This window comes from Vulpes vulpes, chromosome 16, assembly GCF_048418805.1.
Source record: "Vulpes vulpes isolate BD-2025 chromosome 16, VulVul3, whole genome shotgun sequence".
NCBI lineage: Eukaryota > Metazoa > Chordata > Mammalia > Carnivora > Canidae > Vulpes > Vulpes vulpes.
The window spans coordinates 20,585,043-20,610,568 of record NC_132795.1 but is presented as its reverse complement, the minus strand read 5'-3'; the positions used below and the strand labels follow the sequence as shown (position 1 = coordinate 20,610,568).

Sequence of the window (25,526 nt, the reverse complement as noted above, 5' to 3'; positions counted from 1 at the left end):
ACTTACTTTTTTCTTTTCCAAACCTAGAGTCTTACTTTTTCCACCAAGTACATTGTTCCCATGTTTTGTTTTGGGGACAAATTAATGCTCAGAGACTGATGTTGTCTTTGCCAATAGTTCATTTAACACAGGTTCACTGTGGGAGTTTTATAAGCCAATAGAGCATAAAAGATAGTATCTCTTAATAAGCTCATAAAGAAATGACATACTCCAAATTAATGATAGCTTAGTCACACTATTGTTTCAGGCAAGAGGAGTTGAAAAAGAGAAAGTCCAAATTTAGTTGGAGTATACCTTTATGCAAGTTGGTAATGAGGAGAGTTGGGTTAGCCAACTGAAGGCTGATGTCTGCCTGCCAGGGCAAAGGTGAAAGTCCCCTGTTGCTGGAGCACACTGCTCCAGAATGTCGGCCTCAGTACTGATGGGCAAGACTGCTGCATGGTCACCACTGCTGGTAAGAGTTCCCTTTACTACACAGAAGCTAATGCCCCAAGGTCTTTAGAGCACTATCTAGATGAGCAGAATTGCCTTGCCCAGACTGAAATGCTCAGTCCCCACAAACTCTAACTGTTTAATTATGTAAGATTTTATTTATTTATTTGAGAGAGAGAGGGAGCATAAGCAGGGGGGAGCAGCAGAGAGAGAGGGAGAAGCAGACTCCCCGCTGAGCAGGGAGCCTGATGTGGGGCTCTATCCCAGGACCCCAGGATCATGACCTGAGCCAAGGGTAGATGCTTAACTGGCTGAGCCACCCAGGTGCCCCAACTCTCAGTATTTAAAGTCTAAATGTCCCTTGGTCATAGTTGATTCTTCAACTTTTTTTTTTTTTTTTTTCTGAGAGAGAGAGAGCAGAGCGGGGCAGGGGGAGGGACAGGAGGAGAGGGAGAGGGTGAGAGAGAATCTTAAGCAGGCTCCAAGCTCAGTGCAGAGCCCGACTTGGGGCTCTATCTCACTATGACCATGGAATCATGAGCTGAGCTGAAATCAAGAGTCAGTTGTTTAACCAACTGAGCCACCCGAGTGCACCACCTCTAATGTTTTTATTGATAAGTCCCCAGCAGCACTCCTCAGGAGCTGAGCTATTGAGTGCTTATCAACAACAGATAAGATGAGGATCTCCTGGTACAGCTTACTTCACTGCCATTTTTTTTTCAATCTTTGCCATAAACAAGTAGATTTGAAATCATGCCACATGTGGGCCAACTTTGTATGATGATGAAGCAACAGCCTTTAGACGTCAGGCATGACAAGGGTCAACAGGCTCATCTGGGGAAGAAGGGGAAGAGGCATTTTGCATTCTCTTCAAGCAGCCTGTGGGGTTCTGAATAAACACGGGAGCAGAACTTGGACAAAGAGACATCCTAGGCTGGAGTAGTCAGAGAGGGCTTCCTGGAGGAATGAACGGTGTTGTGTAGATTCACAATTTGGAGTACCAGATGGGGAGTATTCCAAGCTGGGACAACAAATAAGAGTCAATTGAGAGAAAGGTGAGTGCACTAGCATGATATTATCAAGGAACCAATGCTGAGCTAGAGTTGAAATACTATAGGAAAGAGCCCTGAGAAGACTTGTGGTATCTTTTGGGACAAGCAGAGAACTTTCTCTCTTTGAAAACTATGCCTTGAATATGTGGGATATCACTGAAAGTTTCCCTGGGTTATTTATGAGGTAATTTCAGGGAATAGTTGTTCCCACTCCCATACAAGGGCACTTAAACTTTTATTCTCTTTTGTCTTCTGAAATGCATTTCTCCTCAACTGCATGCATAGGTAACTGCATCTAATTTCTTTATTTTGTTTTGACTGAATTGCTTTTTACTTTTTGATTAATAACAAACCTTTTTAGAAGTTGTCAACACCTATCAGCTTACTTTTCTATCATGTTTTCTCCTTAAATTTCAGGTATCTTGGGCTGATTATCTTTGGGCTTATTTGCTTTCCCTTAGTGATCATGTCTTTCTGTTTCACTTCCCTTCTGGCTTGGCAATTTTTGCCCTTTTCAAGCAAGAGACTCCTCCCAGTTTAGATGTCACTGGCCACAGATAATTATCTCCCCATGGTCTCTGAGCTTGGTTTTGAGAAGCTTCCACTGCAGCAGAATTATGAAGATTTTGACTTGTCCCTGGTGGTTTCAGGGACAATCTGGTAGAGTATTTGCCTGTTGATAAGTGAAAACAAGCTCATGACCGGGCTGTCTTCTGTCTTTCTAATACCAGCAAGCCCCTACTCTCAGAGCATTAGGGAGACTTTTGATCCTTTTTAGTCTGTTTATTTGTCTTTCTTCTTTCCTAAGAGGTGAGTCTGTAAATAAATGATCTCAAATTTTTGCATAGATAATCCTGAAATCACCATGTTACTGAAGCCAGGCCTGTTTCTAGCCTGTGGGAGGTAAGGCCTAGACCTGCAATGTCTCTCTTAGGCCAAACAGACCCAATTCCATGCAGGGATAGAGACTTGAGCAAGAGGTACTCTTCTTTCTCAGGCCCATCAACTTCAAGAACAGAGAAGAATTTTAGGGCCTATTTGCCGTCTCACTTTTTCTGCTGCTTCCTTTTCCCTTTTCCCCCCAGAGAAACATGAAAGTCATTCTCCCTGAGAAGAAGAGAAAAATGATGATGCCTCCTGTCCTTAGTCTTATTTGACCCCGTGAAACAGCTTCTGTTGGCCATGTAAGAGGGAAAAAAAAAGAACATAGGGAAAAAATTAAACTTTGCTGTCTGGATTGACTGGATAAAATATGGACTTATAGTAATGAAAAGGCTAGGAGAAGAACTATAGGAACAGAAAAATGGAACAGAGTAGATAGCCCAGAAATAGTCCCTGAAATATGCAAAGTTATCATAAAGGCAAAGGGGTAGCACAAATCAGCAGTGAATATGGGAATATTAAGTAGGTGGTGCTGGACAACTAGTTAACTACTTGGACAAAAAGTCACTTTCCATTGTACATCAAAATCAAATCATTGAATTGGATATTTAAATTTAAAATACAAAAAATCAATGAAAAATTTGAGTGAATTTCTTATCTCTATGTAGGTAAGATCTATCTAAGTTTAAAAGGGAGAACCTGACAAAGGAATATACTGAGGGGAGTGGAATATGCCATTCCAAAATGTGCCACTTTGGTATGTGGATTATTTCTAGCTGAAGACAACTGGGGCTCAGCAGACTCAGGAGTTGGTTGTGTGTGTGTGTGTGTCTGTGTGTGTGGTTTTTTAACCTCTCCCTTAACTGCCTAAAAGAAGTTAGATGGGAAGCTTGTACCAGGAAGAAAGCTAATACTGGATATAGCTTTTTATATCAGAAAGACTTGTCTGCATGGCATGGCAAACATTTCTTTACTAAACATTTGCTCTGCTCGCCTTCTTGTGAATTGTCTTCCTCCACTTTGAAGCTTAGCACAGGATGATATATAAACCTCAATTACCTGATTGTGGAGGAGTCTTATATTTTTATGGGGCTCCCATATGTAAGAAGTTTGCTCTTCTACTTTTTATCTGTCTAATGTCAATTTAATTATTAGGCCAGCCAAAGAACCTAGAAGGGAAGAAAGGAAAAGTTTTCTGCACCTACAATAGAAAGATATAATTTCATAAACACAAAGCATTTTGGTATACCTAAAAGTCCTCACTAGTGATCAATGAGAGATTAATACCAGAGATAAAATAAATAGGTTTCAATATCCAAAAATTTAGGCTCTCCCTCTCCCACAAATAAATCAAAAGAAAACAGTAAGATTGGAAAAATATTTATGATAAAGAAAAGAAAACCTTAAGAAATCTATATTAAGAATTCATATGCTAAAAAAAAAAAAAGAATTCATATGCTTAGCGAAGCCCAAACCTCACATCTACTTAATAAGTGACAAAATAGAAACAATTTACATACAAGAAAATTTCTGTTATTGAAGCAATAACAGGAGATAGAAAAAGTAAAGTTTTTCAACTCATTTTGTGAGATACACATAGCCCCAATCTATAAACACAATGGAAGCAATTAATTTTTAGGAAACTGAGGAATTTTAGGAAAAATCCTATAATCAACATCAAACATCCTGAAAAAATTTTTTCTTGATAATTTAACACCCTTTCCTGATTAAAAAAATAAAAATGCTCGGGAGCTTAAGTTGGAAGGAAGAGTCCCTAACTTGAAAAATAACTATCAAATCCAGATGGCCAATAGACACATGAAAAGATGCTCAACATCACTCATCATCAGGGAAATGCATATCCAAACTACGAGATATTGCTTCACACCTGTCAGAATGGCTAAAATCAACAACACAAGAAACAGCAGGTGTTGGCCAGGATGTGGAGAAAGGGGAGCCCTTTTGCACTGTTGGTGGGAATGCAAACTGGTGCAACCACTCTGGAGAACAGTATGGAGTTTCCTCAGAAAGTTAAAAATAGAACTACCATATGATCCAGTAATTGCACTACCGAGTACATACCCCAAAGATACAAAAATATTCATTCAAAGGGATACACACACCTCCATTTTTACAGCAGCATTATTTACAATAGCTACATTATGGAAGCAGCCCAAGTATCCATTGATTGATGAATGGGTAAAGAAGATGTAGTATATATACAATGGAATATTCATAAAAACAATGAAGTCTTGGGGCACCTGGGTGGCTCAGTGGTTGAGCATTTGCCTTTGGCTCAGGTCTGTGATCCCAGGGTCCTGGGATTGAGTCCTGCTGCATCACAGGGAGACTGCTTCTCCTTCTGCCTATGTCTCTGCCTCTCTCTGTGTCTCTCATGAATAAATAAATAAAATCTTAAAAAAAATGAAACCTTGCCATTTGCAACATGAATCTATTATACTCTAGAGAATATAATCCTAAGTGAAATAAGTCAGTCAGAGAAAGACAAATACCATGTGATTTTATTCATGTGTGGACTTGAGGAACAAGGAACAAAACAAATGAGCAAAGGAAAAAGAGAGAGAAAGAGAAGTAATAAACTCTTAACTGTAGAGAACTGATGGTTACCAGGGGAGAGGTTGGGGGGTGAATCTTGGAAGAAAATTAAGACACTGAATGAAAAAAAAAAAACACATACCATCATATACTCATTAAATGTTTGGACTGAAAGTATTCTTAAAGATTGTCTGGTCTAACTCCCTGACTCCATTATTTGGGAAAGTTAGACATTGCACTCAGAGCTGAATTGTGTCATTTGGGAATCTCACTATCTGACCTGTGTTCTCACCCCTCTGCGACACAGCCTGTCCTGCTGCCATGACATGGAAAAAGGTGTGTCTGACTTCCTTCTTAGATCCTCACTCTCTCACATTGATTTGCTGGGTCTGTTCTGCCTGCAGAAATTCCAGAAGTCGTGCTCAGTGGGGACACTAGCCAAATGTTCTTTATTAGGCTTTCATTACATTTTTGGAGGCGTTCCTTGGAACATATCCCAGAAAGAAGCACCTGTCTTTGCCCCCTGGTAAGATTTATTGGGGATTTTATGGAGGAACCAATTTATTCTCAAATTTTCTAGGCTGGGAGCCACTGGGACGTCCAGATGATACTTTCTTTTCAACGGAACATATGTAAATTACGAGTTCCTGTGGCAATCATCCGAGAACCCAGTGAGTCCTGTACTTCTCAGGTTGGAGGTACATCCTCCTGGCTACATCCCTTACTCTCAGGTCTACTTTCCTCCAGGGGTTGCTGGATTTCTCAGAATTCCCTTGCACAATCGATTGATGACTAACAACAGCTTCAATTTTTGAGGTCCAAATAGCCTACTTCCTTAATCATGGTAATTAATTCTCTTCCTTTCCCCACTACTTAAATAATTAAGATAAAGACAGAACAAGTGAATTCAATTAATTTGCTAGGCTGGCGCGCACACTTAGGGAAACAGTTACGTTTACCAGTATATTAAAGGATATGATAACGGATACAGATGAACAGACAGATAAAGAGATATAGAGTGAGATCTGGGAGGGTCCCAAGTAAGGAGCTTCTGTCCTCATGGCACTGAGGTATGTCACCCTCCTGGTGTGGATGTGTTTGCCAGCCTGGAAGTTCCCAGAGTCCCCCCCACCCCCAAATTGGGATTTTTGTGGAGGCTTCCTCATGGCTTGATCAATTATTGCTCCATTTCCAGCCCCTCTCCCCTTTCTGGAGGATGGGGGAGGGGGTTAGGTGGAAAACTCCAAAATTCTAATCACAGTTTGGTCTTTCTGGTCACCAGCCCTCCTCCAGCAGCCCACCTAAAATCACTTCATTTGAACAAAAGATGCTCCTGGTGCTCATAGCACTTAGGAATCTCTAGAGGTTGTAGGGGCTCTGTGCCAAGGAAGCGGGGTAGACACCAACATGTATAATTTCTATTATCTCACAGATGGGGACATGGCTGACTGAGGTGGCTGTGACAAGGATCACAAGTGGCAACATGATCAGTTTAGGTTTTTAGCTTGAGTGAATCTGTCAGTTAACCCTCACCTCAAGGCAAGATGCAAATTTCCCCTCAGAAAAATCACTTGACGTGTTTTCACCTTAGAACTCTGACATCAAAGGGGCTGGGATGCAGAGGAGATGCCATTCTGTGTTTTCTGGTGACCGCCCTGTCTGTAAATGTTCATTGTTCCAGTCACTCTGCTCTGCAACACCTTCCTCTCATCAACGCCTCTGGAGATCGCTCCCTGTCTGAACATTTCCCCCCCTCAGTCTCCCTCCTGCCTTCATGCTTCTGAGCAGAAGCTCTGATAATTCTAAAACACTCTGGCTTATCAGGTTTCCCCTTATGGTGGGTACTTATTGTGTCTTTTATTTAAAAGCTTTCATTTACTTCAATATCATGAAGACCTTCTCTTAGGGTGTCTTATAGAAGCTTTATTGCTTTCCCTTTCATATTTAGATTTATGATCCATATGGATGTGAGTTTTCTGTAGGTAGGAGATAAAGGCTCATTTTATTTTTATAAAATAAAAATTGACTGGGTCCAATTGATTTGTCCTTATTTATTACAAAGACTATCCTTTTTTCGCTCCACTGCAGTGTCATCTTTATCCATTAATCAGGGGATCATGAATTTGTGAGACTTTTTTTTTTTAAAGTAATAGACTTAATTTTTTAGCTTTTATTTTTTTTTCAAGTAGGCTCCACACTGGCAGAGCTTGAACTCATGACCCTGAGATTAAGATTTGAGGTAAGATTGAGAGTTGGACGCTTAACTGACTGAGCTACCCAGGCGCCCCAAGACTTTATTTAAAAAAAATAGTTTTAGGTTTACAGAAGAATTGAGTGAAATATGGAGTTTTTATATCTCTCCCCCCAGTCTTTCTCTCTCCACACACTTTCCTCTATTACTAATATCGTGTATTAGTGTGGTACATTTGTTATGATTGATAAACCAATACTGACACATTATTATTATTATTATTACTATTATTATCAACTAAATTCCATACTTTACATTAGGGTTCAGTTTTTCCATTAATTGTACACTTCTAGTGAATTATACACTCCTAATTTTGTCAAATGCAAAATTTCGTGTATCCACTATCACAATACCATACAGTTTCATTCCCCTAAAAATCCCCTGTGGCCTACCTACTTGCCCTCCGTCCCTAAGCTCTAGCAGCCACTAACCTTTTTACACCAGTCCCTGCTCGCCAAAAGTATTGTTTATTGTATTGATTGGCCTGAACTCACTGGCCTACCAAGAGGAACTGCCTTTTTCTCCCATCACTTTATTTGTTTTTAATTGAAGCATAGTTGACACATAGTATCACATCTCCCATCATTACTTCCAGTGATGGTATAAGATATCTTCTGTGATAGCCCTGACTAGACATTGGGCAGATCTCAGAGCTTTTGGTTCTCTTGTAGTTATAAGAAGGATTATAAGACAGATATCATTTAGCAATCATGACTCATTTTCAGCTATGAAACACTTAGTTCAGATATTTCAAGATTTCCATCTGATCAGAAATCAGAGGATCTCCATTTCCCTCAGTTCAGGGGTGAATCCTAGCTAGGGGAACTTCAGTTGGCTTGGGGACTGTTTTCTTTGTCATTTCACTCTCCACCCACTCCATGGTCCCTGGCACCTCCAGAGTGGTGCAGGGAGAAAAGATAAAGAGGCAAAAGTCCCTCTGCTTAGCTATAGGTCTGTCTTTCAGTCGATGTCTACCGTCACGACAGATATCCAAATTCTGACAACGTCACAGAGAGCGTCCAACTTTCCATAGTTACAATGGAATTTTTGAGAGTTTTAAGGCCCTGGAAAGCAGTTGTTCTGGGTGGGATCCAACCAGAGGTTTTGAACCAGGCTACTTTTGTCCCATAAGAGAATCCTGAATCATACCTCATTTCCTTCCTGGTTTTCTTTTGCTGAGTAATGGTAATGTCAATAATTTCTTACCTTCTTCGTGTTCCAAGTGGGATACAGACACCAGTCTGCATGTTCACATTGCCCCAAATACCAGGGATTGTAAGTGAGGGTCTCCCAAGAACCTCCTTAAAGCATTCTATTTCAGTTGACTTACTATAATGGTCCTCTGAGCTTCTGTGATCCATCAAGCCTCCTGCTAGTGAGTGAGGTGCAAGTCTTTTCTTTTTTTTGAGCATCCTGAACAATTTAAGTATGTAAGAAATAATTGAATTTTGCCCAAGAGAGGGCTGACTTTTGCCTTTGGCGTCTGGGAGGTAATCTCTGTGACTTGGAATGTCCCGCTTGATAAGGTGTCTTTGTTGCCTAGAGGATTAAGACTAAGCCAGAACATTTAAAAATGTGATTTATGGTAGGGGCTTTGGGTATCAGCTCAACCTCTGAGAGGGACTGGAGACCGAGGTCAGCCATGCAAGCTGATGGCCACAGATCCCCAGTAAAGACTCTGGACACTAAGGCTCAGATGAGCTTCCTTTAGTGGCAGTACTCAGTGTAAGTTGTCATACCTCATTGCTGAGAGGAGTTAGTGCTCTCCATGACTCCACAGGGAGGGGACAACTGGAAGGTCAAATTTTATGATCTTTCTGGACTCTGCCCCATCTGTCTCTTTCCTTGGCTAATTTTAATCTCTTTCATAAGATACACACAACCACAACCATGTAATAATACCACAACCATGAGAATAACAGCTTTCAATGATCAAAACAAAGAGTGTCTTAGGGAGCCCTCTGAACTTCAATTGGTGTCAGAAGTGAGGGTAGTTTGTGGACATTTACTTAACTGTTGGAGGTGTGTGTGTGTATGTGTGTGTGTGTGTGTGTGTGTGTGTTTTACCCAAACCATCAAGCCATTAACTCAACTTATTTTTTTTTTTTTAAAGATTTTATTTGCTTGAGAGAGCATGAGCAAGAGAGAGCACAAGCAGGGTCAGGGGCAGAGGGAGAGGGAGAAGCAGGCTCCCCACTGAGTAGGGAGCCAGATGTGAGGGCTCTATCCTCATGACCTGAACCAAAAGCAGATGCTTAACTGATTGAGTTACCCAGGTGCCCCTTAACTCAACTTTCTGTGGATACTGACTGGATGTCCCACAAATTTAACTCAATTCTGACACTATCTGCCTGGAGATAGGGTCAGATCCCACAGGTTAAGGACTCAGTTTAACAAGATTGCTACCTTCACCCCCCACTTCAGATGCCAATAGCAAGTTTAGGTTGTAACCTGTGCTTCTAACTGGTTATAAACTGGTGGTTCCTATAATGCCTTCTTTAGGTTCAGCTGACTTATTAGAGTGGCTTATGAAACTCAGAGAAACACTTTTGCTCACTAGATTGCCAGTTTGTTACAGAGGATATTAAAGGAAATAAATGAACAGCCTGATAATGAGATACACAGGGTCTCCTAAACATCAGAGCTTCTGTTTCAGTGGTGTTTGAGGCCTGGCATATGGATGCATTCTAGTTCATCAGCCTGGCAGCTCTCCAAGCCCTCCTTTTTTTTTTTTTTTTTTTTTTATGGAGGCTCCATTACACAAGTATAAGTGATTAGATCATTGTCCATTGGTGATTGATCCAAACTCCAGCCCCTCTCCTCTCCTCAGAGATCAATGGGTGGGTCTCAAAATTCCAACCCTCTATTCATGGTTGGTTCCCCTGCCAACCAGCTCCCCCACCCTTAGGGGATTTCCAAAAGTCACCTTATTAACATAAACTCAGTTGCGGTTGAAAGGGGCTTGTTATGAATGACAAGACACTCATTTCATCTTTATGGCTCTGAAGTAATTTCAGAGCAGATGACAAAAGACCAACTATTATAACAAAATAAGCTCTTATTGCTCTTTTTAGAACTTCCAGGTGTTTCAGGAGCTGTGAGCCAGGAACAGTGACTGAAGACCAAACTGTATATTTATTATAAATCATAACATCACATTAACTTTACACTAAGTATTTTCCCCCATCTCTCTCATCACTAGGACACTGTGGACAAGTGCAAGTCCATTCTCTTTCACTGGACTCCTTCTTACCTACACTTCAGTTGTTTTTTGTTAACCTTAAAAACAAAACTGCCAGGTACCTAGGTGGCTCAGTCAGTTAATCATCTGCCTTTGGCAAGGGTCATGAACTTAGAGTCCCAGGATAGAGCCCCACGTTAGGCTCCCTGCTTTGTGAGGAGTCTGCTTCTCCCTCTCCCCTGTTCCTTCTCTCTCTCTCAAATAAATATATAAAATCTTAAAAAAAAAAACAAACCCTGCCAGTTATTTTACCAGTTAAAGATGGGTTTATTTGGGATTAGCAGAGAATCAAACCAGAATAAGTGCTGTGGAAAAATCATAAACAAGTCTATAGAACGAAAGAAACACTGTTTTATAGAGAGAGAGGGGGAAGTTGGGAGGGCCATTATGAACAAAAAGTCCATTGGAGTAAATTGGGAGTTTGAAGTATAGTGGCTTCTCATTGGCTGAGTTGTGCCAGTCTCTCATTGGCTGGGCTGTTGCTAGGGGAGGAGGAAAACCTTCCTTCCTCTTGCTGGGAGAGTAAAGTAAAACCCAAGTGCAAGATCTTTCTCTTTCTGTTGGATTTGCAATTGACAAGGAGTGGTAAGGCTGAAAGCCTTTCCTTCCAGCCCCCTGCCTCCATTCTAAATGGGGTTTCCTTTGATTAATTTTCACACCTTCTACCATAATTCTCTCTCAAGAAATTTTATTTTATGCTCCTGTAGACTATACAGAATGGGGTTGAAATGTTAAAAAACCAGTGTGGCTGTTTTAAGGGTGCCTGGGATTTGTTTTAATCAGGTATGGTAAGACATGCAGATATGGAAATGAGCAGATATGGAAATGACTGTCTTGAGGAAAGAGTTTATAGTCACAGATCCAAAGATGAAGTGCACACCATGCAGGTCCACATGGGAAAGCACCAGCTTGGGCAGGAGGCAGAGGCAATGCAGGGAAAATGTGGGCAAGAGCTTTTTTGGTGATTTCTTTGGGAAGAAGGGGGTAAAACAGGGTAATCAGGCTTAGGATGAATTAGTGTGCATAATTTCAGTGAGCTGAAAGGGGATGCAGAGGCTGGATGTAGGGGCTGTACGTGTAGGCTGTCCCTTCAGGATGTAGGGGCCATCCCTAGTCATCTGGTACCTGGCCTGGAGTGAGTAGGGCAGATAAATAGTGGCCTGGAGAAAGAGATCTCATAAAAGAGGTAATTGGGGATATGGACTCCAGATTAGTTGATGTGCAGATGAAAGACACGCTCAGAGGCAAGTTATTTGCTCTCTCTAGGAATAAACTAACTCTGGGAAGTGTTGTCTCTCCAGGATCATCAAAGCCTCAAAAGTACAAAATAAAAGACATGACTAATACACTGTCTTTTATTGTTATTATGAGGATGTGTCTAGCATATCCTCTACTATTTGGGGATATAATCGTCCTTACCTGTGGATATTTAGCTGAAAGTCTGAGCCAGGAAAATTTCATTTACTGCCCTTGCACAAAAGAGAGAAACAAGATGGAGAGACAACAGGCCTGGCTATGACACTTTGCCTCTCCTCTGCTCTGCTGTTGGGATGATTCTTGATACTGTAGAGAAAGAAAAACTTTTCCCCTCTACCCTACAAGGTTCTCTATCTGGGGCCCTGAAAATAAGACCAACAAAAGACAGAGGACCAAGAGAAAAACAGTTTATTAATCCATCAGAGCACATCAAGTAGGAGAAACCCCAGTGAGAGATAACTCAAAGGGTGGTTAAAACTTGGGCTTTTATAGCACCTTAACAAAGAACAATATGTACAGAAATGATGAGATAAAGGCAAAGGCTTTTAGGCTTTCAAGAACAGCAAACTATAAGAAGGGAGCTATAGGGACAAGCTAAGTTGGTGCCAACTCCTTTCTTCTTCTTCTTCTTCTTTTTTTTTTTTTGTCATGAAAATGCCCTAAGAGAGAGATTTATGGAAGTTCTCATTTCTCAGAAGTTTCTACTTTTAGTCAGATTAGGTATGCTCCAGAAGACTTCTTCTTTATCTGTTGATTATCATTTGCCTCTAGTTCAAAATAATCCTTATGCCAACCTGGCATATTTTGAGGTGGTATATTCTAACCCTCTATATGTTGTGTCAGGTGACAGATGATTCATTTTGTCATAAATGGGAAGTTTGTTTACAAATCACAATTTGTTCCCAAATCACAAAAGAGTTAATTTTATTTATTTTTTAAATTTTTATTTATTTATGATAGTCACAGAGAGACAGAGAGAGGCAGAGACACAGGCAGAGGGAGAAACAGGCTCCACGCAGCGGGAGCCTGATGTGGGATTCGATCCCGGGTCTCCAGGATCGCGCCCTGGGCCAAAGGCAAGCACCAAACCACTGCGCCACCCAGGGATCCCAAGAGTTAATTTTATAACCTAGCTGCTACATCTAATCACGACCTTTTCTTTCCATTTTGTGAAACAATAATTACTGAGCGTTTAATCAATGTTTGTTTAATAACGAGTGAATATTAATTTTATCAACACCTCTAATATGTTATTTGGAATAACTATCATCAGGACTCTTTCATTTAATCTCCTTCTGAATACCTTTAGAGAAAAGAAAAAGTCTAATTTGGAGAGTTCATAACCTGCCCAACCACGGTGGCAGAAGGACCCATTTCTCAAAACTGGCCCTTTTACCACTAACCAATTGTCACTGACTGTGAGTGAATCAAACAGCCAACGCTCTCAGGGTCAGCCAAAATGGCATTTTTACCAGCACTGTTGTTCTAAGGAGCCCAAGTGGGCTCACAGAGACTCTGACTTAAATGCATGTTGTCCCAAAGCAATGTTAAACTCTAGCCCAGAAGCACAGAGTGGTAATAAGGGATTGAAATGTTTCATAAGTACTAGTGTGAGAAGAGCTACAAGATGGAATTAGATGAAAAAATTGTAGAACACACTTTACACAAATCATTTGCACAGAAATTGAAGTTAATGCAAATATATGTTTACTTTTAGTTTTGTACAGAATATCTCAAGACAGATAAATAAGAAACTGCATTAACTCTCCTAATATAGCAGGCGAGTCGTCTTTTTGGTGGACTTACTGTAAAAGCATGATTTGGTAGGAACAGGATATAGAGTGTGAGCCTGAGAGGACAACTCTGAGAGAAGAAAAATGTCCTGTGTGGGCAAAGACTCCAAATACACATTTTGCCTTCTTGGCAGTCTCACCTGGGGCTTGCCTGTGCCTGCATATGGGCTGCCCTACTCTTTTAAAATAGAGAAAAATATCTGTTTTGGAGAATAATCCACCCATCTTTTTTTTAAGAAACAATCACTAATGCTGTATGTAGATACAGTAGCTGTGTAGCTCAGTCACTGCACTTTTCTGAGCTTTGGTTTCCTAAATGTCTTTGTAAAAACACCTGCCCTGTCTGCCTTAGACTAAGAAATGTGGTTACTGACAAGGATCAAATGAAATAAAGTAAGAAAAATGCAGGATCCCTGGGTGGCGCTGCGGTTTGGCGCCTGCCTTAAGCCCAGGGTGCGATCCTGGAGACCTAGGATCGAATCCCATGTTGGGCTCCCTGTGCATGGAGCCTGCTTCTCCCTCTGCCCATGTCCCTGCCTCTCTCTCTCTCTCTCTCTCTGTGTGTGACTTTCATAAATAAATAAAAATTTTAAAAAAAGTAAGAAAAATGCTTTAAATGAAAAGAAATGTAAATGTAAATATAAAAGAAATGACGTTGGAGCATATGAGTGGTTCAGTTGATTAAGCATCCAACTTTTGGTTTTGGCTCAGGTCATGATCTTAGGGTCACAAGACTGAACCCTACATTGTGCTATGCACTTGGCAGGACTCTGCTGGAAGATTCTCTTCCTCTCCCCCTTCTTCCAACTCGTGCATGTATTTTTTCTCTCTCTCTCAAATAAATAAGTAAAACTGTTTAAAAAAATAAAGGAAACCGCTTTGTGCCTAATGAATATATTGTTATATTATTATTTTTTAAATATTTTATTTATTTATTCATGAGAGACACAGAGAGAGAGGCAGAGACCCAGGCAGAGGGAGAAGCAGGCTCCCTGCAGGGAGCCTGACCAGGAACTCCATCCTGGGTCTCCAGGATCATGCCCTGGGCCAAAAACAGGCACTAAACCGCTGAACCATCCAGGGATCCCACATTGTTATATAATTAAAATGGCTCTTAATTATGGTGATGGTTGTATAGCCATATGAATGTACTTACTGCCACTGAAACATACACTTAAAAATGTTTAGAATGGTAAATTGTATGTTATGCCTATTTTACTATAATAAAACAATTTTTAAAATGACTCTTGGGGCAGCCCGGGTGGCTCAGCCGTTTAATGTCTCCTTCAGCCCAGGGCCTGATCCTGGAGACCCGGGATCGAGTCCCACGTTGGGCTCCCTGCATGGAGCCTGCTTCTCCCTCTGCCTTTGTCTCTGCCTCTCTCTCTCTCTCTCTCTCTCTCTCTGTGTCTTTCATGAATAAATAAATAAAATCTTAAAAAAGAATAAAATGACTCTTGACATTTGTCAACAGTAGGGTTTGAGTGCCCAATTTCTTGGATATGGGCATATAGTGAAACATGAACATGGAGGACTCTTACCTTGTTTATGTTCAGGTCTCCATGAAAATAGGGAAAAATGTTGGTGACATGGATATTGGCAACACAGCCCAACAATTACCTCAGTTTCCTCCTTTCTAGATCAGTGGTATGTATTCTTGTCTGTAGTAGTTTCTTTTAGAAAGCAGAGGGGGGAGGTATTGACAACCAGCAAGTTACAGAATATATGTATTGAAATCAGTGACTCTAAACTCTTCTATCTGCCCCTGATTGTCTGTCTGATTATCTTGATATAAAAAAAAAATCAAAAGACTTAAAATTTCAACTAGGTAAATAATCAAGTCTCTCCTTACAAGGCTCAGGAGGCAATGAAATAGACAGATTGGAATTCAATCTCTTTTCTTTTCCCTTAACACTCCCTAAAAGGAGTCTAGGACCAGAGCCAAGGCCTGCTGCCAGGGTTAATGAAGGACTAAGAGTCCAACTCTTAGTTGGACTCCAACTCTTAGTTGGAGTCATAAGTCCAACTGAATCACAAACCAGACTACCTGGCCCATGGATCAAGTATATACAACTTAAAGAAGCAGCAAGCAGAAGAATATGCATGGTCTGGGGATTTTTGTTTCATGGTCAATTTTTGTCTTTGACTAATACCTTCTGGTACAAGTAAGTCTAGATCAATGGGAAGGGCATGCCACAGTTGGTTGAAAGGTGTAATCCTTTTGGGCTTTCCTAGGGAGATTTATAGATCCAAATTTGCTTTTAGCAGATTAGTAAACATTCATCTGTGGAGCAGGCCTTCAGGTGGGAGCTGAGATTCAGGATGGTGGAAAGCACTTGGCAAACCAGGCTGGCCTTACTCTGCACTGGGCGAGGACCAGTTTGCCCAAGTCCTGCTGCTATGGCAACATCTCCAGGTCTGCTAGCTCCCTTGGCACAGGGGACCATGTACACTATTCATTTTGATACAAATAATCACACACATATATCTCAAGATGGAAGCAAGAAACTGGTTAAAGCAGGTGAATTAATAATGATCCTTGCCCATCTCAGTAAGAGTTTAACCAGCTTGAGGTTCACATTTCACTTGTTGATTATTCGTCTTCTTTTTTAGAAAGAGTTAAGACTGGGAGAGCCTAGGTCAATATCTTACAAATGACATAAATTGAAGGACTTGAGACCCCTCCGTTCATTCTCAGTACAACCCCCTGGATGCCTCCAGCAGCTCATCCATTTCTGCTAGGCTGGGCCTAGATGTAGACAGGAGAATGAGTGTAAACTCTCAAGTGAAACCTTCCTGGGTCTCTGCCATTTATCAGTGGATTGACACTGAACTATTTATCTCCACAGCATGTCTAATAATTTATAATCATCGTACAGATGTTGTGAACATCAGTAACCATGGCAGTGAATGTCTACTGACAACTGTTGAAGGCCTAGGCACTACTCTGAAGTGCTCCATCTATTTCATCTCTTGTAATTCTGCTCTGGTTGGAATTCCCAAGCTGAGGTCTCAAGATTGGTATTTTTTTAAACCTCCCCAGTTTATTGGTATTTTTTTAAACCCTCCTCCTCAGATCAGTCAAGTTGAGAACCATGGATGTGTAATAATGTGTACACAATGATTAACGGCTCGGGATCTAAGAGAGATTGAGAGAGATAGAGAGATGAGAGAGAGAGAGAGAGAGACTTCATGCTATCATGCACTAGCTGAATACACTTGGCCAAATCTTTCGACTTGTCCAAGCCTCCCTCTCCTCATTTATAAGATGGGAACAAAAATTAGCATCCACCTCTAAGAGTTGTTCAGAAGGTAAAATGGACCTGTTTAGGTGACTATGCCTGGCATACACAAAATGTTTGGTAAATGTTATCTGGTGCCATTGGGCCAAATCCTCTTTCTTTCTTTCTTTCTTTCTTTCTTTCTTTCTTTCTTTCTTTCTTTCTTTCTTTCTTTCTTTCTTTCTTCTTTCTTCCTTCCTTCCTTCCTTCCTTCCTTCCTTCCTTCCTTCCTTCCTTCCTTCTTGGTTTATGAGACACACACACACACACACACACACACACACACACACACACACAAGAGAGAGAAGCAGAGACATAGGCAGAGGGAGAAGCAGGCTCCATGCAGGGACCCCGATGTGGGACTCGATCCCGGATCCTGAGATCACGCCCTGAGCCGAAGGCAGATGCTCAACTGCTGAGCCACCCAGGTGTCCCCCAACTCCTTTTTCTTAAGTGACTAAGAGTCCAAAGACCTGATCTTTGTGCACAGGTCACGTTGTCTTAGTTGAAATTTGTGCTTTTCCAACCACATTGTTCATTTCAAATTCTAAGTGTTAGGGAAAAGAGACTAGTGTGTTACAGTGGAAAAATCCTTGTGTTTGATCCAACAGGATTGAGTTTGAATTTGTATGTCTGCTTGACCCTCAGTTTCCTCATTCATAGCATAGGGGAACAATCCTCTGCACCATGGTGTGAATTGAAGATAATTCAGTAAGGAGTGCAACATACAGGAATTGTATTATTGCCAGTGTTGTGGTTCTAAAATGTGCAAGATGTGAAAGCAAAAGGGTGGAAAGCCCTTAAAAAATTCAAACAGGAAACAGAGGCAGAGGGTCAGGAGGAGTTAGAGGATGAGGAAAAACTGAGGAGGGCTTAGAGTCCTGGGGATAAGTGTCCATGTTACCACCACTCCAGGCTTAGTGATGGAGGAGGCATTGGTTACTACTACACCTAACAGCATGGCCTAGGAGCAAACAGTGTTGTTACCCCCACTTAGGACTGGGCCAGAGCCAACCATTTTCTTTTGCAGGCTCTCCCATTTCAGCTAGAGGCCCACTCTGACCCCAGAAGAGCCCTGCCATATGAACCCATGCATGGTGTGGTCCACGGCTTCAGTACTGAGATCTGAGAACAGAGGGACAATTCCTCTCCCCAGACCTCTTTCAAAGGAGAATGGCATTTTACTAGCTACCCTAAATTATAAGGGTCTGAAAATTACAGGAGTTATTAATACTAAATTTTGTTAATATAAATGCTTTCCTACAAAGCATTTTCCCACAGCTTCCAGGTGTAGCAAGGGGGGAACTCTTCTCTTCTTCTAAGTTCCTTCTTTGGCTGGTTTAATAATTAAATTGACATAAGACAGAGTAGCAAGAGAATAATAAATTCCATTTCATATGTATAGGAGCTCATAGAGTATCAGACTCAAAGAAACGACTAAAGCAGGCAGCTTTATTTTTAAAGATTTATTTATTTATTAGAGAAAAAGCAAGTGTGAATGAGTGGGGGGTGGGTAGTCGGAGATGGAGAGAATCTCAAGCAGGCTCCTTGATGAGTGCAGAGCTCTGAGTGGGCTCCATCTCACGACCCTGACATCATGACCTGAGTTGAAATCAAGAGTCAGACAGTTCACTGACTGAGCCACCCAGGTGTCCTCAAAGCAGGCAGCTTTTATACCTTTTAGAGAAATAGCAAATTTGTGAAAAATTGACAAAAGAAAGATGTTTGGGCTTGAAGTAGTAAATTAGTGAGGAAGTAACAAGCTTTGCTCACATCTTCTCAGCTCTAACTTCCCTGTCTAGGTCCCTGACACAGGGAGGGTACCTTTCACATCAAAGACTTACTTTCTGCCTTCAAGGAGGAAAAGGAGGTTCAAGCTGTCCTTCTTGCACTGGTTATTTCTTAAGAAACTCAAATTAAAACTAACCCGTAGGGATCCCTGGGTGGCGCAGCGGTTTGGCGCCTGCCTTTGGCCCAGGGCGCGATCCTGGAGACCCGGGATCGAATCCCACATCAGGCTCCCGGTGCATGGAGCCTGCTTCTCCCTCTGCCTATGTCTCTGCCTCTCTCTCTTTCTCTCTCTGTGACTATCATAAATAAAAAAAAAAACAAAAAAAAGAAAAAAAAAAAATAAAACTAACCCGTAGGCGAAGCAGTGTATTTTGGGGTGCCATATTATGCCCCTTTCAGGAACCAGTTAGTTTACAGGGTGACACACTGCCTACACCCCTCCTCTGATGGTTGGAAATTGGGCAGCTGTTGCTTTAAGAAGCACTTCTTGTTTGAGTGAGTCATCTCTGTCTTCTTGCTTTGGAAATCGAATTTATTTTCTAGATCTTTCAGTCGAGGAATTTTCTTTCTTGCTTGCTGAAGACCACGTTCTGCTCTTGTCTTTTGTGATTTTCTTTCAAGCCCTGCTGAACTCCCTGATAAATTCTGAACGTGGAGAATAGGAAGTGAGTCCTCTGGGGGAGGCAGAAAGTGCAGTTATCGAAAGTAAAAGAAAACTTCTTCCTGGAGGTGTTTCCATCTGCACCCTTCTCATCCCCGCCCTCTTTCAAGGGATTTTTCTCATTGTGTGGACAAGCCCTAAGAGTTTGTGGGAAATTAGGCAGTTCAGGGGTGCAGTGGGCACTTGGTGACTGTGATGTGGCTTGGACAAGGTGGAGCAGGTGAGTGCCTGGAGCAGAAGGAGGCTCCTGAACCCCAGGTTCCTGGGACTGGTTCAGGGGGCACAGTGGAGACTCCTCAGGGTCCCGCCAGGGGCCCAGGTCTCTGAGTGGGCTTTCTTTCCTGGCCACAGCCACGGGCCTTGCTCCTTTTTAACTCAGGGATCTCCACTCCTCTGCTCCGTTTCCCCTAGTGTGTCCTTATACATACAGACACAGTGTCTCTCCTGCTGGATCAGTTTGGAGAGTCCGTGAGGCGCTGTTTACCGATTTCATTTGTTTTCTTTTCTATTCAGGCAGAGGGTTGGTGCTTTCTTCCATCTCCCTCTGCCACCCTGCTTCCTATCCCCCCTGCTGCCTCTCAAAAGACAGCTCTCTAAATCTTCTGATACTATCCCTGAACAGATCCATATCTTTGCAAAATGTATCATTGTTTGTGTGTGTGTGTGTATACACTATTTTTTAAAAGATTTTATTTATTTATTCATGAGAGACACAGGGAGAGAGAGAGTGGCAGAGACACAGGCAGAGGGAGAAGCAGGCTCCATGCAGGGAGCCTGATGCAGGACTCGATCCCAGGACCCAGGATCACACCCTGGGCTGAAGGCAGGCCCTAAACCGCTGAGCCACCCAGGGATCCCCTATACACTATTTTTTAACTGTGAACTGGGATGAGTAAGTAATTTCTCTGTGCTTCTGTTTTCTCAACATTAAATGGAATTTATACTACCTCATGAGGTGGTCCTGAGGATTTAATGAGATAATACATGTTAACCACTTCCAACAGTGACTAGTGCTACAAAAGTTCTCAAGTACTAGCAATTATTACTATGTATTGGTATTATTTGGGTTGTATCTTGCTCATTCCGCTTCTTTTTAAAAAAGGAAGCATTCTGGGATTTGAAGTTCCATGTTTTGCCAGGTCCCACTTTCTAACCCCTGGACAGTCTTTACAGTCCTATATAAAGAACTTGCCCAACAATCCTTGGTCTGATCCAACTTGACCAATCTGATAGGTATAAAATGGGTATTGTGTTGCTTTATTTTCCATTTCTGAGGTTATTAAAATGTTTGAGCATCACTTTGAACATTTTGGCTTTTTAAAGCATCCCTGCGAAGGAACTCCATGTTCATACCCATTGTCCCTCTACAGGGTTTCTTCTTCTCACTGATTTGCAGGAAATGTTTGTAGGTTATAGATATTGCTACTCCCGTGGCAGGTTCTGGGAACACAGACAGGAAAGATGTGATTCCTGCCCTTGTGAAGCTCACAGCTGGTCATAAAACAGTGGAATGAATGCTGGGGTGGATGCTTAGGAAGCATCAAGAATCAGGGATTCCCTCCTGGGCTAGGATTGAACTAACAGGATTTCCTTCTGTTGCTGTGTTCTTACTCAATGGACAGATCAAGTGGTAGTGAAGGGCATTGGTAGTACTTACCCTGGCACGCTTATCCTGCCCTCTGCAGGTGAAGAGGCACCTTCAGACACCTCATTTAATCGTCTCAGCTCTAAGGTGAGTCTCTGCCCTCAGAAAGCTAATATTCTATTTGGGGAAAGAAAAAGGACAGTTTCAAAGGAGAGAGGTGTTTAATTGTTTTTCTTTCTACTTTTAACATTGGAACATCTCAGCTGATTCACAGCAAAGAGGCTAGGCTAATGTGTGTTTTGTTCAGTTATATCTCCAGGGTCCAGACTACACTGGGGACACTAGGATTTGTCTGTCCCTTTGGTGAGGTCATCTGGGCCTTTCAGGAGAAAGGGCCTTGACTCTAGAGTTGTCTAGGCTGCTGAGGCTGGGATCTGGTGAGCTCAGGGCCCATGGAGGTGATCCTGGGAAACCATGAGAGTTAGCTGTGGGGGTTAGCAGATCCTCTGAGAACCATGCTGAGGGCCCCACACTTTTCAGATCTCTCGGAAGTGCTCAATAAATATTTGCTGAATGAAAACATTTAAGTCTTCATAATGAACCCAGAAAAATCTGTAAATTCCTGAAATATGAAAAGAAGGGGTTCTTAGTTACCATCCAGACCACCTTTCTTATTTTGGAATGTGGTAATGAGGCCCTAAAGGCAGAATGACCATCCAAACACACAGCCAAAGCCAAAAGCTCAGGTGGCCCAGCTCCCCACCTGTAACCTGTCCCCTGTTTCTCTCACACTCTTGAATTCTGGGAGGAGATACTGCTCTGGGGCAAGCTAGCCTTACTCAGCCTAAATGAGTCACTATTTCACAAACAGGAAGTAGAGCGGAGCTAGCTTAGTTCTGTACTCTTGTTTTAGTCGTGTGTCGTGTGCCCGGGAAAACAGGCCTCTGGAGAAGCTGCTGCTGCTGCTTGAGGGTCCTAGGATTATCGGCTTCTTTGGTAAGGTTGGATGGGACTCCGGGAAGAAAGACCTTTGATTCTAGACGTTTCAGGCCATTGAGGGTGAGAAAACGGTAAGAATTAGTAGTCCCTCTGAGAGCCATGGGGAGAGCCCCACAGATTCCAGATCTCAAGGCGCCCTCCAGCTTAGGTTAGGTTTTTCTGGAATGTTCCAAGTATTACTATCTTTACAGAGAGCTCATCCTTAATTAAAGCATGGCCAAAGCAGGGGTAGAGTTGGGACTCTGGAAGGAGATAAGGTCTGATTTCTCAGATTCTGACCTTTCTGCCGCAGTAGACTTATTAAAGATTCCTGGTTTTGTGTTTTGGGACTATCTTTGTCTTTCAATTTTTAAAAATATTTTAATCTTTGAAAAAATTATGATTACATGTCTTTTTTTGGTTAAATTCTTTCACTGGCTTCCAACTGCAAGTAGAATAAAATCTAAATCTTTGCAGAGCCTGTCGTTGAAACTCTCCAGTAAGATGTTCAAATTTGAGCCCGACGCCTCTCCTACAAGCTTATTTCTAAACTGATTTTCATAATTGTAACATGAAGATGATAATACCAATTTTTCAAAGGCTTGTAGTAAAATAAGTAAAAACATATTTTTAAGTTTATATGGATATATGTTATAAACGCTTGTATATCATAATAGAAACATTTATGTATATCAAATACTTTTGGGAATAAATTTATTATTAAAATATTAAACATACTTATATTTATATAATACAAATATTTTAAAAAATATTTTATTTATTTATTCATGAGAGACACACAGAGAGAGGCAGAGACATAGGCAGGAGAAGCAGGCTCCCTGAGGGGAGCTTGATGCAGGACTTGATCCCAGGACCCTGGGATCATGACCTGAGCCGAAGGCAGATGCTCAACCACTTAGCCACCAAGTGCCCCTACAAATCTATTTATATGGATTTATTATTTAACAGATATCGTATAACTGAAAGTGAAAGAAAATTTCCTCGAGGCGTTGCATCCCCATCCCTTTCTTCTACAGTGTATGCATTATGTATGAAAATATTCAAATTTATAAGTTTTATGTATGTATATAAACACACAGATATATGTATAAATATATATATGTATTTACACACACACACACACACACACACACGACTATAGATGGAAGGAAACCACCGAATATAACCAAAGAATTATTTCTAAATGGTGAGTTTCTAAGTGATTTTTCTTTTTCTCTTTATACTTTTCTGTTCGTTCTCTAAGGAATAAGTTTGACTTTTACTATTTTAGGATCAGAAAAATTCAAGAATAAGTTTTCTTTAAAAATTGTTACTGTGACAAAATTTCTAGCCCATTATGCAGGAAACCTAGGTCCCATAAAACAATATCCATTCCACGATCCTTGTACTTGTGGATCTTTGTGCTTAGAGGCGGCCCGTCATCAACGGTGTAAAATTCTGTTACAGCGAATTGCTTTTCAGGCACTATGACTAGAGAGATGTGTGGTCTAAACAAAGACTGAAGATGATGCCATAGTGTGTCCTGTAAAACCTGGACCAGAAAAGAAGCCCTGCCAGCATTTTCCCTACTAACCCTCCATTTTGATATGCAAAAATCATTTAGAAAGCATTGTGTAATTATTGCAAAGATAATAAAATGAACGAGATGAAGCAGCGACAGAGGACAGGAGCCAAGTGCTGATCATGTTATAACCAAACCTCATATCATCCTGGCCTTGGATTGTAGTATTATTATTATAATATACTGTCATAAAATGCTATTGAATATGTAGTAACAAAAGCCTTAAAGAAGGTTTATTCCTTTGGATCCAATAGTTATTACTCCTAGGAAATTATTCTAAGAAAATAATCAGAGGTGTACACGGAGACTTCCATTTTAAGAGCTTATTCTAAATATTAGCAGAGACTGGTTACATAAATTATGGTCCAATCCTGCGATTTTGTACTTTACAAATTTTAAAATCCATGCTGTAGAAGAAAAAATGAAGATATCAAGATGTATTTACAATATTACCAGTGAAAAGTCCACTTATACCTCAGAAATATGGTATAATAAAATAGGGGAAATATAAATATATATAAAATGCTTGGTAGGAAAGATGGTAAAATATTATTAGGTGATTATCTTTGGATGGTGGAATTAGTAGGTAATTTTTATTTTCCCTTTTATCTTTTCTGTGCCTTCTAAAATGAATACAATAAGCATTGTTATCAGAAAAAATTATGGAGGAAAAAAAGACATTCTACTTTTATTTGATTCTTTGGTTCATTTGATTCTGTAAAATGAGATTTTATTTTATTTTTTTATAAATTTATTTTTTATTGGTGTTCAATTTGCCAACATATAGAATAACACCCAGTGCTCATCCCATCAAGTGCCCCCCTCACTGCCCATCACCCAGTCACTCCCCGGCCCACCTCCCCTTCCACCACCCCTAGATCGTTTCCCAGAGTTAGGAGTCTCTCATGTTTTGTCTCCCTTTCTGATATATCCCATTCATTTTTTCTCCTTTGCCCTTTATTCCCTTTCACTATTTTTTTTTATATTCCCCAAATGAATGAGACCATATAATGTTTGTCCTTCTCTGATTGACTTATTTCACTCAGTATAATACCCAAAATGAGATTTTAATAGAGGTTAGAACTGATTTAAAACTGTAAGGACATTGGAGCTAATGGTGCTAAACAGAGCTGGACCCAGTTTAGGTCCTTTCCAGCTTATGAATGAAATTGGGCCTTTAAGTAGTGATTTTCATTTAAATGTAAGTCCATGTAGGATAAATAATGCATGCACCTGGTAAAAATTCAAGGTGTCACCTTGAATTTTCTGCCACCTTTTTGGCCTCATCCACTCCAGCACTGGGCCTCTAGATCCTCTCTGAAGCAGCCGCTGAAGCAGCTGCCCGTGTATTGGTTCTATTCAAAGATCTGTGAATACACAAATCCACACACCACTTAATAGATCACACAAATTCAATCATGACGATCTTCCTATACTTTTTAAATATCTCAGTAAAGTTTCTTTGAACTTCTCATACTGATAAACAGTTGCTTCTGCCCTTTTGTTCTTTCAAGCAATGCTGCCCTGAAAAGCTGTGTACATGTTTTTAAGTACATGGCGCTTAACCTAATGTAGCAAAAACTCCTGGAAGTCAAATTGTGGGGTCATTTTATATTTTAACCCACAAGGCCAAATTACCCAACTGCCTGTTTTTAAAAAATTGTCTTTTGTAATTTCAAGTTGCTTAAATATTTTTTTTGTTGTTGTTGTGAATGAGGTTGAATATCTTTTCAAATCTTTAAAAGCCATTGGTTTCAAGAAATAAAGCCACTGGTACTTAACTTTTCTCTGAACTGTGTGCTTATGATCTTTACCTGTTTATGCATTGGATTATTGGTCTTTATCTCTCTTTCAAAAAAAATTAACTTACAAGAGTCTTGTTTTAAGAAAATCAGTCCTTTTTCTACTTTTTCCTAGTCCAAGATTTATTTATTTTTAACGTTTGTTGGCTTATTTTTGCAGAATATTTTAGTTATTATTCAAGGGCATTTATGAACCTTTCTGTAATGGCTTCCAGGTTTTCTGTTGTACTTAGATTCTTTACCACAGCATGATTATTTTAAACAATTCTCCAATATTTCTTTCCTTAGTATTTTAATTTTTCAAGTTTGAATCTCTGATCCATCTGCAGCTTATTTTAACGCAGATTTCAGTTATGATCCATTTCAGTTTGTTCTAGAAGTT

The 25,526-nt window shown here is 40.7% G+C and overlaps 1 protein-coding gene across 13 annotated transcripts in view; it reads left to right on the top strand.

Moving 5' to 3' along the window:
• Positions 1-370: 370 nt before the first annotated feature.
• Positions 371-25,526, top strand: part of CASP8 (caspase 8) — a 41,508-nt gene continuing 16,352 nt past the window's right edge. For 2 of the 13 annotated variants that reach the window (XR_011997716.1, XM_072741017.1), the window contains exons 1-3: positions 389-454; positions 20,883-20,929; positions 21,696-21,778. The gene's annotated coding sequence lies outside the window, so the exon portion shown is untranslated. Of the gene's footprint in view, positions 455-1,232; positions 1,488-19,247; positions 19,418-20,819; positions 20,930-21,695; positions 21,779-25,526 lie in introns of those variants that run through there. The other 11 variants (XR_011997717.1, XM_026002545.2, XM_072741020.1 and 8 more) reach the window with 10 other exon arrangements.